Source organism: Microtus ochrogaster, linkage group LG1 (genome assembly GCF_000317375.1).
Source record: "Microtus ochrogaster isolate Prairie Vole_2 linkage group LG1, MicOch1.0, whole genome shotgun sequence".
Taxonomy (NCBI): Eukaryota; Metazoa; Chordata; class Mammalia; order Rodentia; family Cricetidae; genus Microtus; species Microtus ochrogaster.
Window position 1 is genome coordinate 30,262,862 of NC_022027.1, and position 14,313 is coordinate 30,277,174.

Sequence of the window (14,313 nt, forward strand, 5' to 3'; positions counted from 1 at the left end):
GAATTTTGCATGCAAATGGATGGAAATAGAAAACACTATCCTGAGTGAGGTATCCCAGACCCAAAAAGAAGAACATGGGATGTACTCACTCATAATTGGTTTCTAGCCATAAATAAAGGACATTGAGCATATAATTTGTGATCCTAGAAGCTAAATAAGAAGGTGAACTCAAAGAAAAACATATAGTCATCCGCCGGGATATGGGAAGTAGACAAGATTGCTGGGCAAAAACTAGGAACTTGGGGTTGAGGTGGCATGGGGCTAAGGGGAAATGGGGTGAGAAATGTGAGAAGGGGAGGATGGGTGGAGCTTGGAGGAATGGGATGGCTGGGATAAAGGAAGGGTGGATACGGGAGCAGAGAAATATATATCCTAATTAAGGAAGCCATCTTAGGGCTGGCAAGAGACTGACTCTAGAGGGGCTCGCAGGTGTCCAGGGAGATGTCCCCAGCTAGTACCTTGAGCAACTGAGGAGAGGGAACCTGAAATGACCCTATCCTATAGCCATACTGATGAATATCTTGCATATCACCTTAGAACCTTCATCTGGTGATGGATGGAGATAGAGACATAGACCCAAATTGGAGCATCGGACTGAGCTCTTAAGATCCAAATGAGGAGCAAAAGGAGGGAGAACATGAGCAAGGAAGTCAGGACCACGAGGGGTGCACCCACCCACTGTGACAGTGGAACTGATCTATCGGGAACTCACCAAGGCCAGCGGGACTGGGGCTGAATAAGCATGGGATGAAACCGGACTTTCTGAACATGGCGGACAATGAAGGCTGATGAGAAGCCAAGGACAATGGCACTAGGTTTTCGATCCTAATACATGAACATGAACTGGCTTTGTGGGAGCCTAGCCTGTTTGGATGCTCACCTTCCTGGACCTGGATAGAAGTGGGAGGACCTTGGACTTCCCGCAGGGCAGGGAATATGGACTGTTCTTCATTCTTGAGAGGAGGGGGAATGGAGTGGGGGGGAGGGGAATAGGGGGAGGGGGCAATGTGTGGGAGGAGGGGGAGGGAAATGGGAAACGGGGAGGAGGTGGAAATTTTTTTTCAACAACTAAAAAATAAAAATAAAAAAGAAATCTCCATACTGATTTCCAAAGCAGCTCTACAAGTTTGCACTCCCATCAGCAATATACGAGTGTTTCCCTTTATCCACATCCTCTCCAGCATAAGCTGTCATCAGTGTTTCTGATCTTGACCATTCTTACAGGAGTAAGATGGAATCTCAGGGTTATTTTGATTTTCATTTCTCTGATGGCTAAGGATGTTGAGCATTTCCTTCAGTGTCATTTAGCCATTTGAGATTCATCTGTTGAGAATTCTTTGTTTAGGTGTGTACCCCCTTTTTTATTTATTTGTTATTTTGATGTCAAGTTTCTTGAGTTCTTTGTATATTTTGGAGATTAGTCCTCTGTCCAATGTGGGGTTGGTGAAGATCTTTTCCCACTCTGTAGGCTGCCATTTTATCTTGTTGATCATGTCATTTGCTTTACAGAAACTTCTCAGTTTCAGAAGGTCCCATTTAATGGTTTCTCTCAGAGTCTGTGCTACTAGGGTTATATTTAGGAAGTGGTCTCCTGTACCAGTGCATTTATGTGTACTTCCCACTTTCTCTTCTATGAAGTTCAGTGTAGTTGGTTTTCTGTTGAAGTCTTTGATCCATTTGGACTTGAGTTTTCTGCATGGTGATAGACATGGATCTATTTGTGTTCTTCTACATGTTGATATCCAGTTATGCCAGCATCATTTGTTGAATACAGCTTCTTTTTTCATTTGATATTTTTAGCTTCTTTGTCAAAAATCAGGTGTTCGTAGGTGTAGAGATTGATATCCTGGTCTTTGATTCTATTCCCTTGGTCCTCCCCTACAGCAACAATTCCACCTGATTGAGATGACATCATGATACTGATAACATTACTATAAGACCGGTTTTTGGGTACTAGCTGCTGACATGGTACACCTTCTCATGACATTCTGGACAGAACTCCAAATAAAAACTTTGGTAAAAACCCTATCGACTGATCGGAAATCATTTACAACTATGCAAGACAGTAATCTTGCAGATGAGACTTGGGTTGATTGCTCAGGCAGCCAATTGTCTCCGTCATATATTGCTCACTTTGGAAGCTGCTTGATTGCACTTCTTAAGCCTGCTCAAGTAAAATTATTTCCCTTCTCAGGCCTTTGATGGGGTTGAAAATTAGATAGTCGTAGTTATCCTCCTCATGATTTACCCAAGCTTATTTCCGATGTAAGATTTAGACTCCTTAAAATAGAATGTTTATTAAAACATTTGTCATGTGTTCCTTGCTTAATATTGCTTATGTTGTTTGTAATTTTATACTTGGTATCTGTTCCTGTTGTATATAGTTGTATTGAGTTTGGATGGATCTTGTTTAGACAAAGGGGGAAGGTGATGGGGAAAGCTTTGTTAACCAATCATCTTTAAGAAGTGGAACCTAGCTGGGCAGTGGTGGCACACGCCTTTAATCCCAGCACTTGGGAGGCAGAGGCAGGCAGATCTCTGTGAGTTCGAGGCCAGCCTGGTCTACAAGAACTAGTTCCAGGACAGGAACCAAAAGCTACAGAGAAACCCTGTCTCAAAAATTTAAAAAAAAAAAAAAGCGGGACCTAGTTAAGGTGTGGCTTCCCAGGATAAAAACTGGGACGGACCAGATGCTTGCTCTGTCTGGGTGATTCCTGCGGGACTCAGCGGAACTTGGACTTTTCATTCTTGTGGCATAAGTTTCCCCCTTATAATAAGTAAAAATATAATTGTTTATCTTTAAGCTAGCCTGGTTATTTCCTGGATCGAGCTAACTTCTACAGTCCTCCTGTCTATTTTTGTGCCAATACCAAGTTATTTTCATTACTGCAGCCCTATAGTAGAGTTAGAAGTCAAGGATGATGATGATTCCTGAAGTTCCTTTATTGCACAGGATAGTTTTGGTTATCCTGGGTTTTTTGTTTTTCCATATGAAGTTGAGTATTGTTCTTCTGTGAAGAATTTTGCTGGGATTTTGATGGGCATTGCATTGAATCTGTAGATTGCTTTGGTAAGATTACCATTTTTACTATGTTAATTCTACCTAACCAAGAGCATGGGAGATCTCTCCATTTTCTGGTGTCTTCTTCGATTTCTTTCTTCAAAGACTTAAAGTTCTTGTCATACAGGTCTTTCACTTGTATAGTTAGAGTTATTCCAAGATATTTCATGTTACTTTTTCTGATTTCTGTTTGGTAGTTTTTCCTTTCTAGAGTATCCTATAAATGGGACCACACAAATGTGGCTATTTTTGTCTGGCTATTTTAACATCAACATAGTGTAGTTGAGATTCATCCATGTTCTTGAATATAATAATAGCTTTCTCCTTTTACTTGCTGACTATTAACTATTACTTCATTGTATAAGATTTATTAAAGCTTACACATTTATTTATCTTTCCACAAGTAAATAATCATTGGACTTATCTTCGTTCTTAAAACTGTACATAGAGCCTTCACCAACATCTGAGTACAGGTTTTCATGTGTGTACATGCACCTATGTTTTCCTTTTTCTTTGGTAAATTTCCAAGATTTAGGATCGTATGCTAATTGTACACTTATTATAAGAAACTGGCAACCTAAGGCAAAATGGGTATCCCTCATCAATGTATGAGAGCTCAAGTCACCTCATACCCTCACCAGCATGAGATAGTGTCAGCTACATCTATTTTAGCTATTCTAACGTGTGTGGAGTAACAGCTCTTTGTGGATTGAATTTTCATTTTTCTAAGGACTAGAGTGAAGTTGACCATCTTCTCGGGATCCATATGACATCCAACACTTTTCAAGTAAAGTGTCCATTCAAACCCCCCGTCTTAATTATTTTTCTTATTATTGGTTTGTACCACTAACTTTCAACTATCCATTAATTCGATATATATTTTCATGCCAGGCACAGAAATAAACACATTGCTGTTAGAAATAAACTTTGGACAAACGTCTCCTTAATGTTCTTTTGATTAATTCAGCCTTTCTCATGATTTACATGTAATGCTACATACTTTTTGCATAAATGATTGTAATTTTGTGGCACAATATGCTGACACTTGAAAACAAACATTGTTCTAAAGTGTTTAGATTCCAAGATTGGCATGAACTCTGTATATTAGCCTACTGTTTCCCAAATCATGCTGGACTACACCCTTAGCCTTCTAGATGCATTTATTTGTGTGTTGCACTGCAGATGGTGGCAGTGTGGCTACTGAGGCAGATTTCAATCCACTGAAAGAGACATCCATGCTTTCCTAGCATGAGCAAGGCTCTAAATTCAATCTTGGTGCTGGGGCAAGGGCGGAATGAACTTAAGATATAGCTCTATGCTAGAGGGCTTCCTAGAATGCAGAAAACCTTGGGTTCATTCTCCAGCACCACAGGAGAGTGAGGGGTGGGGTAGGATGGGGTGATCCATACAACAATCATCTTATTCAACATGATTGTAATAATAAAGAAAAAGATGTCTCCAGAGTGCGACAGGATCCATGTGTGTCATGTGCCTCTGTTTTAAAGAGGCTACAGGAAAGGATAATCAGCAAAGAACTTGCCAGTTGATCTCTTCAGATTTTTATTGTAATAACTCTATGTTCTAGTTCTGCCTCACCTACTCTAGGCAAACAGTCTGCTACTGAGCCATGCCCTAGCCTCGACCTAGGTTCATTTTAAAAATAAGGGTGTCTTCAAGTAGAAGACAGAACTTTTACTGTTAGCAGTGCTACTAAGCCACAGTATCAAGGCAATGTCTCCTTCTCACATAAGGCATGTGATCTAAAGAAACAAAATACTTCTTCAAGAATCACCAACCAAAGCCCACACCATGAGCTAATAATCACTAAGCATCACTGCTCCGGTCCACAGTACAGCCCCGTCTCCTTACCAAAGCCACCAACATGTCTTTAGCTATGCCCTGACAGTAGGTCATTTTTCTAACCGGGATAACATACAAACTAGAAGTTGGCAGAAAAATATTTCATATAGATGCTTTAAAATGAGTAGTGACATTTTTGGAATTAAACCACAACCTTATAAAAAATGTAAACCAATCAGCTAACCAACAAAATTGCTTCCATGATCATGCCTTGGTGATTTCCCAAGATGACTCCATCAGAGAGCTGTGCCATAGGTAGGATTTCCCCACTTCTGTACCTTTTATCTGCAAACCATTCTTACTATGGTGCTTTATGAGTTTTAAAGCATTGCATTTCCAAATTAAAATGCTGTAAATATTCTATTTTTCATGTGTTTGTAATAAAAGTTCCAAGTAACTAAACAGAAGTGGTTTTGTATCAATGTTATGTCAAGTAAAGTCATCCAATCCACCCCCTCAAAATGCTACCATGGGAAATTAAATAAAGCTCCCCAGTTCCCATGGACTAAAGAGAAAGCAGTAAGAACCAGGCATTGAAGAGGTAATGGACTAGTCGGCTGTACTTCACTTTATGAAAGGAAAGGGGAAACTGTTGGGCAGATTTATATGGTAAATTCAAGATGCCAACTCGGAGGCTTTGCAAAACAATTTTAAGGACCATAAAAAAAGGTTACTTTATATCAAGACCACAATGTTATACTGCAATTTTTTGACAAGTGACACTTTGATGCTGGACATGTGGCTTTTAAGTCTTTAAACTACTAATTCAGTACATTAAATATAACTCACTAAAATACAACTATCTCTTGGGGAAATACAAGGTAAATGGACAGTACAGAGCAGCACAAGCTACAGAAGAGCTGAGTGTTAGAGAAGCTGTACCCATCGCCAGTCTGCCTCTCGGCTCTGCTGGCCATGCTGTCCTGCCTTGCAGCCTCTTCAATGGCCACTGCCTTCATTGTGTTTGACTTTGTCTCCAGTGCTGAACAGCCACCACTTCCCTATCACTTCCCAGGGAGCCACCTTCAACACTCTCTATCAAATCCTGTATTTGCTATAAGATTAATGTGTAGAAATTAAATATGTCTTTTTAACTGTACCAGTTTTCTATTAAGATTTTTATTGTTTTTTGTTAATGCTCTGGTTACAAGGGTGTGTGTGTGTGTGTGTGTGTGTGTGTGTGTGTGTGTAAGTAATGGGTGTTACTGAAGGTAAATTCTCTTTTCACCTACAGTGATTTCTTTCAAAATGCAAGTTTTTTCAGAACTGCAGATAAAAAGCATATAGACCAGGAAGGCAACTCTGCTAAATGTAATTCATCATAGCAGACAGCACTTATTAGAGCAAACAAAAGGTTTATTAATGAACAACATGAAGAGCCAAAATGTTAAATGTTCATAACGTAGAAAGTGAACTTATTGGGAAAAGGGTATCAAATGGGAGATAAGAGAGGATGATGGAGAGGATATAATCAGAGTACACTTTAAGTATGAAAGAATAAAGGCAATTTTAAAAAAGAATGGCTGAGCAATTTTGAATATAATCTACAAAAGGCTGAATGTCTACCCTGAATACATGGGTTTCTCAGGGGAACCCCAGGAATGAAGCAAAGCAACAAAAAGAGATCATGATGCAATCTACAAACAGACAAAAAGCAGTCCATACCCGCACCTGTTGCCTATCATAGTTTGCACTACATGCTTAACCTGCTTTATCTGTGTCATCTACAAAAGGTATCAGTTGTTCAAGTCCTAAAAAGATATTAAGACTTTTTTCCTTCACTTTACTTCTCCATTTCCTGCCTTTCAAGTCATCTGTCTCTTTGTTTTGGCCTGGTCAGAATTTATTGGTAGTAATATTTCATTTCACAAGCATAGTTTTAGTATTATGAGCCTTTTCTATAGGTCACATCCAAATGTTCAAAAGCAATCAACACTGTTTACATTGATGTAAACTATGGAACTGTTCACAGCAAAGATCAATTATACTGTAGTCACACTGGCTTATTCACAGGTGACATTGGGAAGCCAATGGTGCAGGCAGGGGTGGAGGATAGTACACTAGTGCTCTATTTTATGCGTGTGGTCACGTGGGTTTCCTGTAAGCTTGTCCTACTATCTCTTCTTTAATGCTTTCTTGATTCTGAAACAAAGAAATGTCTGTTTAATGTAGAACAGACATGTTTATTTTTCCCTGGGAAATCTGACTTTATTACTAGCACTGATTTGTACAATGGGTAAAGCTCTGTCTTTCAACAGCCACAGAAACTGAGGAGTAATAATAACTACCTGCTTCCCACCTCAACTGAGGTCAAAGGGTAAAGAAATATGGTTAAGGTACAGATGGAGAGATTTAGGTCACACATGAGAAAAACATTTCCTGGTCATGATGACTATTTGACACAGAAACAAATTATTAAAAGGAAGAGACAGAGGGAGAGAAGACCACATAAATCTTCCTCCGCAGGGATATGAAGGGTGGTCTATACAGCCATCTGTACAGTGATGCTTGGACAAAGGACAGCTGTGCACTAATGAGCACTTTATAACACCATAAATACTCAGGGAGGCATGGGGGACATGCTTTGATTGTATGTGTTCTTGTTGCATATGCTTTTTAGCTCTGTGGTCGCAGTATACATAGTCGGAGAAGAAGAAATTAATGGGAAAATAGCATTCAGTTCTATGCGGCAAATCAATTCAATGGATCCAAAGAAATCTGCCAGGGAATCCTTTCTGAGGCTGCTCTGGAATAAAGTACAACCATCACAGAATCACAGTCTCAGAGAGAAAATAAACAGCTCTCACTAAAGTTACACAAAACGGTGAAATATAAAACCACCAGAAACAGTTATGGTTTGTCTTTCTACGAACTTCCGCCTTCCCAGGGCTAACACTGCTGCAGCAATTACAAACTCAGTGGATAGCAAGAACGAAACCCCCCGGCTAGCCAGGTACAGAATACCAGGTGCCAGAGGAACTCTTTCTTGTTGAGTCCCCTCTGGTGCAAAGAAGAAATTCTGCTCTTAAAAGAACCTCTGAACAAAGACACTCCCACTCGGGAGCAGGAGCCTCCTGATATTCCATGCTCTTAGGTTTGTTTTCTAACTCTGGCCCCAAATTCTATTCTTCAGAATCCCTTTGTATAATCAAGATGGCTAACTGCAGCTGCCGAACACCCATGCCCACCTTCCACCTCCAGATAAAGGAGCTCTCCAATAAACACACAACTCCCTTTAGAAGAGGCCAAGGGAAGAAGAGCTTTGAGTGTGCTGCATCAACACCCAGGATGGCCACAAGGACAAAGGAAACTCCTCGTCTGCTGTCCCTGCTTCCAGTAAAACAGAAAAATAAAGAAGGCCAGTGATGGTGGCACATGCCTTTGATGCCAGCAATCAGGAGGCAGGGGCAGGTGGATCTCTGTGAGTTAGAGGCCAGCCTGGTCTAGAGTGAGTTCCAGGACAGCCTCTAAAGCTACACAGATAAATCCTGTTTCAAAAAAAGGAACAAAAACAACAAACCCTGCAGTTGGGACACCTTCCTAATGGAGTTGCACAGGGCTCCTATGGCCCACGTCACTGCTGCAGACCTCTGCAGTCTTTACCCCTATAGAATCATGCAGGGAGCAGTCTTGAGCTGACTACATCTCGTGACTCCAGAGAAGGAGCTCACAGTGTGTCATGATGCACTCCACTGCACAGTGCACTTACTATAGTACTTGAACTTTATCTCATTGGTTGTTTTTATTGTTGCTACTTCTTTACATTTTAAACTTGCACCCTTTTTTTTCCGTGAGTAGGTGGTGCATTCATTTAATCCCAGCACTTCGGAGACAGAGGCAGATGGATCTCTGTGAGTTAGAGGTCAGCCTGGGCTACAGAGCATGTTCCAGGAGAGGCGCCAAAGCTACAGAAAGAAACCCTATCTTAGAAAAAAAGAAAGAAAGAAAGAAAGAAAGAAAGAAAGAAAGAAAGAAAGAAAGAAAACTTGCATCTTTTTTATTCTCCTTCTTACATTTATCTAATTTGGGAGTTGGGAACATACTTTTTTAAAGTTATTTTATGTATATATTTTACCTGTATGTATTCCTGAGGAGGCATTAGATACCTGGCTTCCCTTGTGTTTTTCTTTCTTTTTTTAAAAAAGATTTATTTATTTATTTATTAAGTATACAGTGTTCTGCCTGTATGCATTCCTTCAGGCCAGAAGAGGGCACCAGATCTCCTTACAGATGGCTGTGAGCCACCATGTGGTTGCTGAGAATTGAACTCAGGACCTTTGGAAGAGCAGGCAGTGCTCTTAACCACTGAACCATCTCTCCAGCCCTCCCTTGTGTTTTTCTTTTTTTGTGCCTCCTTTTCTTTTCTTCATCCATCTATTGTAACAGGAAGATGCTGCCTGTTTGTCCTGGCTGCCTGGCTAGCGTAGACCGGAAATACTCACACAGAAACTTTATCAATTATATCACTGCTTGGCCCATTAGCTCTAGCTTCTTATTGGCTAACTCTTACATATTAATTTAACCCATTTCTTTTCATCTGTGCATCACCACGAGACAGTGTCTTACAGGCAAAGTTTCGGCATGTCTGACTCTGGTGGCTCTGTGGCGTCCCCCTGATTCTGCCCTTCTTCCTCCCAGAATACAACCTAGCTTTCCCTGCCTACCTAAGTTCTGCCTTGCTATAGGTCCAAAGCAGTTTCTTTATTCATTAATGGTAATCATAGCACATAGAGGGGACTCCCATATCAATCTATTACTTCCACATTTCCATAAATAAGGTTTAACCTCAGAAAATTCTACATTACCTATTCTCTTGCCTGACTTATAGTACTTGATGACATACTAGTATGCTTCAATCGGTCTTCACAGTCTTGTTGCATCGGATACACGGTGGTGGTGCTATTACTTAGTCACTGAGTGATTCTAGGGTTTGATGGCTCAATCCCTAGATAAGATCTCTAAATAAATCCTAGGATATACTAAACAGATGTGCATGTTGCATTGTAAAAACAAAAGAAGAATAAAAGTGATGGGCAACAAATCTCTTTAAAAGATCATAATTATCCAACTGCTGAAACTGATAGACAATAAAATGGATAAAATGCTGTGTGAAGACTTTGACATTAACTAGTAAAAATAATCAGTCACCTCAAAGAGAGTACAAACAAGCAAATGAATCCAATCTAGACCATGGAGAGAAAAGAAAAACACAGCAGCCTGGGGCTTGAGGGATTCAGCAAAGTGGGTAAGAAAATCAGCACATGAATGAAAAAACTGCCAGTGTGGAGGAAAAAAATCAGCAATAAAATTGAGATTTTGGAGAATAAATACAAATTTTGGAAATGACTTAATAAGTCAAACAGAAAATACAGTGAAAAGAAAAACTAATAGACAGGACCAAAAAAAAATCAGAAATGGAAGACAAAGCCAAGAGAATACTCAAACAATAAGAAGACAGAAAAGATAAGCATGAACAGAATGTCCAAGAATTGTGGGAACAATCTAGAAACCAGGCGTAAGAGAACCCAGAATGCAAGAAGGAGCCTAAATAAAAACTAAAGATATAAAATATATATCAGATGAAATAATAGTACAAATTTCCCCAAATCTAGAAAAGAAGCATTCAGAAACTCAAGTAGGCATGACCACAACATGTCAAAATACAAAGCAAAAAAACCACACTAAAATCTGTAAAAGAAAAACATAAACTCAACTGCAGAGAAAAACACGTCAGAATAATATGAGGTCTCTCACCAGCAATCTTAAATGCCAGGAGAGCAGAAAACAGTTTATTTTAAGTCATGAAGCTGAGTAACTATCATCCAAGATTATTATATTTAGGAAAGATGTCATTTAAAATTGACAGTAATGAAAGGACGTTTCATGAGAAACATAAAATGAGGCAGTTCCACCAGCCAATACAATCACAGGAGCCAGTGACCATCTTAATAACTTCAAATGTAAATGAACTCAACAAAAGAGAAATAACTAAAAAATATCCTCCTCTATCAAGGCTTTAACACACCTGCTCTCGCGCTGCACTCCAGTGCCATATTACTAGAAGCACAAAATATAGACATGTAGACCAATGGAACAGGATAGAAAACCCGGAAATAAACCTTAATCCACTTAATTTTCAATAAAAAACATCAAAAGAATACATTAGAAAAAAGATAGGTTTGCACTGGGTAAAACTGGAAATCCACAGATCTGATAATGAATCTAGATTTCCATCTTATCACCCTGCACAATTCAAAATGAATCAAAGACACGGAAAGTGCTGGAGAAAAACACAGGTAAAACACTTCAAGTTACAGGCATGGGGGCTGTTAAGATGGCTCAGCAGTAAGAGCACTGGTCCCAGAGGACCCAAGTTCAATACCCAGTACCCACATGTGGCTCACAACTGTCCGAAACTCCAGTTCCAGAAATCTGATGCCCTCTTCTGGCCTTTGCACCAGACACTCATGAGGTGTACAGACATGCATGCAGGCAGACCACTGTATACTTAAATAAAAAAATCAAAAGACACTGATATTAAAAAAAATTTTAAATAAATAAAGCAACACACAGAGAGAAGAACCTTCCATATCACTAAGTCAACAGAGATCCTACTGCATCCACACTTATTGCTACAATAATAGCAATATCTAAGAAACAGAACTAAGCCTACCTATCTACCAACGGAAGATGGATAAAGAAAATGTACAAACACACAATGGAGTCTTATTCAGCTATAAAGAAAAATCATGGGCAAAATGAATAGAACAAAAGGACATTATATTGCGTGAAATAAGCCAGCCTCAGAAAAGACTCTATAGCCCAAGCTGGTTTAAAACTTACTAGATAGACCAGGTTAGCCTGAGGATCATAGCAATCCAGTCTCCAAATTGACCTGACTTATAAGAAATTCTTTTTTTTCTCCAGTCAGGTACTCATAGAGTCCAGGCTACGAGAACTTTTGATCCTCCTGCCTCTACCTACTGAGGCCTGAGATCACAACAAGCACATACCACCATGCCAAGTTTTATGCAGTGCTGAGGACTGAACCTAGGGTTTCATGCTCACTAGGCAAAACTCTGCTACAGCCCCAGCCCTCATTAGAAATCCTCAAGGAAAGTCTTCGTTTAGAAAGGAAATGATGGTAATTACTATCAGGAAAGTCTCCAAAACTATAAAACTCATTATTAGTAGAGATGAATACATAGTCTAATTCAAAATACTTTGTTATTGAAATGGCAGCGTGGAAGCCGTTAGGTCTCTAGTATAAAGCCAAAAGTGAAAATTTTCAAAAACAACTGCAGTTAGAGTAAGTTAAAAAATATAAAAACAGTAAGTTGATTATAAACACAAAAATATACATTGGTTTTTTACTGCTGAGTAGTACTCTAATATGTATACATTCCATACTTTCTTCATCCATTCTTCCATTGAAGGGCATCTAGGTTGTTTCCAGGTTCTGGCTATTACAAACAATGCTGCTATGAACATAGTAGAGCATATACTTTTGTTGTATGATAAGGCCTCTCCTGGGTATATTCCCAAGAGTGGTATTGCTGGGTCCAAGGGACTACTGAGAACTCAAGAACAATGGCAGTGGGTTTTTGATCCTACTGCACTTACTGGCTTTGTGGGAGCCTAGGCAGTTTGGATGCTCACCTTACTAGAACTGCATGGAGGTGGATGGTCCTTGGACTTCCCACAGGACAGGGAACCCTGATAGCTCTATGGGCTGACAAGGGAGGGGAACTTGATTGGGGGAGGGGGAGGGAAATGGGAGGTGGTGGCGGAGAAGAGACAGAAATCTTTAATAAATAAATAAACGGGGAAAAAAATAAAAAAAATATATACATTTGGGGAATAGGGTAAAAGCCTAGGCACTTGTTTGTGATCAAAGTTGTTGTGAGCTTAAAATAGTCTATTATAACAATATGTCTTAGCCGGGCGGTGGTGGCGCACGCATTTAATCCCAGCACTTGGGAGGCAGAGGCAGGCGGATCTCTGTGAGTTCGAGACCAGCCTGATCTACAAGAGCTAGTTCCAGGACAGGCTCCAAAGCCACAGAGAAACCCTGTCTCAAAAAACCAAAAAAAAAAAAATCTGTCTTCTGTAAGCTCATGGTGACCACACAACTGAAAACTGCAGCAGATGCTCAAACAGAAAAAGGACAGGAATTAGAGCTTCACACTGCAGAACAAACACCACAGCACAAAGGTAAACAACAAGTAAAGGGTAACAGATAAACAACCAGAAAACAACCAAACGAGCGGAACAAGCCCTGAAAACAAGTAAGAGCTTGAAATAAAGAGTTCAAGTGATCATCCAAAGAATACAAAACAGCTGAACTGGTGGAAAACAAGACCGAAGTGTATGCTGTCTACAGCAGGGACCCGTTAGCTTAAAAGACACACATAGACTGAAAGTAAAAGACGAAGATAGCTCATACACACACTGGACAAAAGAAAACAAACAGTGGTCTAAACTTTGAGACAAAACAGTATTAAACCTAAGACTGCTGCAGGAAGTGAATACACATAGTGTGAATATGTCAAGGAGATGAGGGATGGTTCAGGGGTTAAGGGCACTTATTGTTCTTGGAGAGCACCTGGGTTTGGTTCCCTGCACCCACAGGGGGCTCACCGCAACTAACTCCAGTACAAGGGGATCCACCTTCTGACTCCACAGGTACCAGGCACATGCAGTGGTGCACACATATGCAGGCAAAACACTTGTGTTTATGAGTTAAAGAAATCTTTAAACTTCATGTATGAATATATATCAAAGCATTAAATAGGTAAACCAAGTATTAATAAATCTAAAAAGAGAATTAGGCTCTAGTTCAATAACAGGAGGCTTCAATGCCCTACTTAGCCCAATTAGACCTAATAGACATGTATGAAACCATCCATCCAGTAGAAGTGAAGTATGCATGTTGCTCTAGCACTCAAGGAACACTGTAGGAAGGAACATTCTCTAAGAGAGATAGGATATTACATCACAAAACAAGTCTTAATGAATTCAAGATTGAAATAGTTTGGTAAATGCTTCCCAACCACAACAGTGAGAAGTTAGGACCAACAACAGGAGGAATCTTAGAAAGTTCACAAACATTCAGAATTAAACAACATACTCCACTTGAGAAACCAATATATAACATAAACCCCAAAGGGAAATTGAGAAGTGATTTGAGACAAAAAGAAAAAAAAACAAGAAAAGGAAACAGGGTTGGCAAGATGGTTCAGCAGTTACCAGAGTTCGCTTCACAACCTCCTTACCTCTGGCCCCAGGGACTGACTCTCTCTTCTTCTTCTTCTTCTTCTTCTTCTTCTTCTTCTTCTTCTTCTTCTTCTTCTTCTTCTTCTTCTTCTTCTTCTTCTTCTTCTTCTTCTTCT

At 39.8% G+C, this 14,313-nt stretch overlaps 1 protein-coding gene across 1 annotated transcript in view; it reads right to left on the reverse strand.

Annotated features, from left to right (window-relative positions):
- Scfd2 (sec1 family domain containing 2) overlaps positions 1-14,313 on the reverse strand; it is a 344,622-nt gene that overhangs the window by 280,099 nt on the left and 50,210 nt on the right. The window lies entirely within an intron of this gene.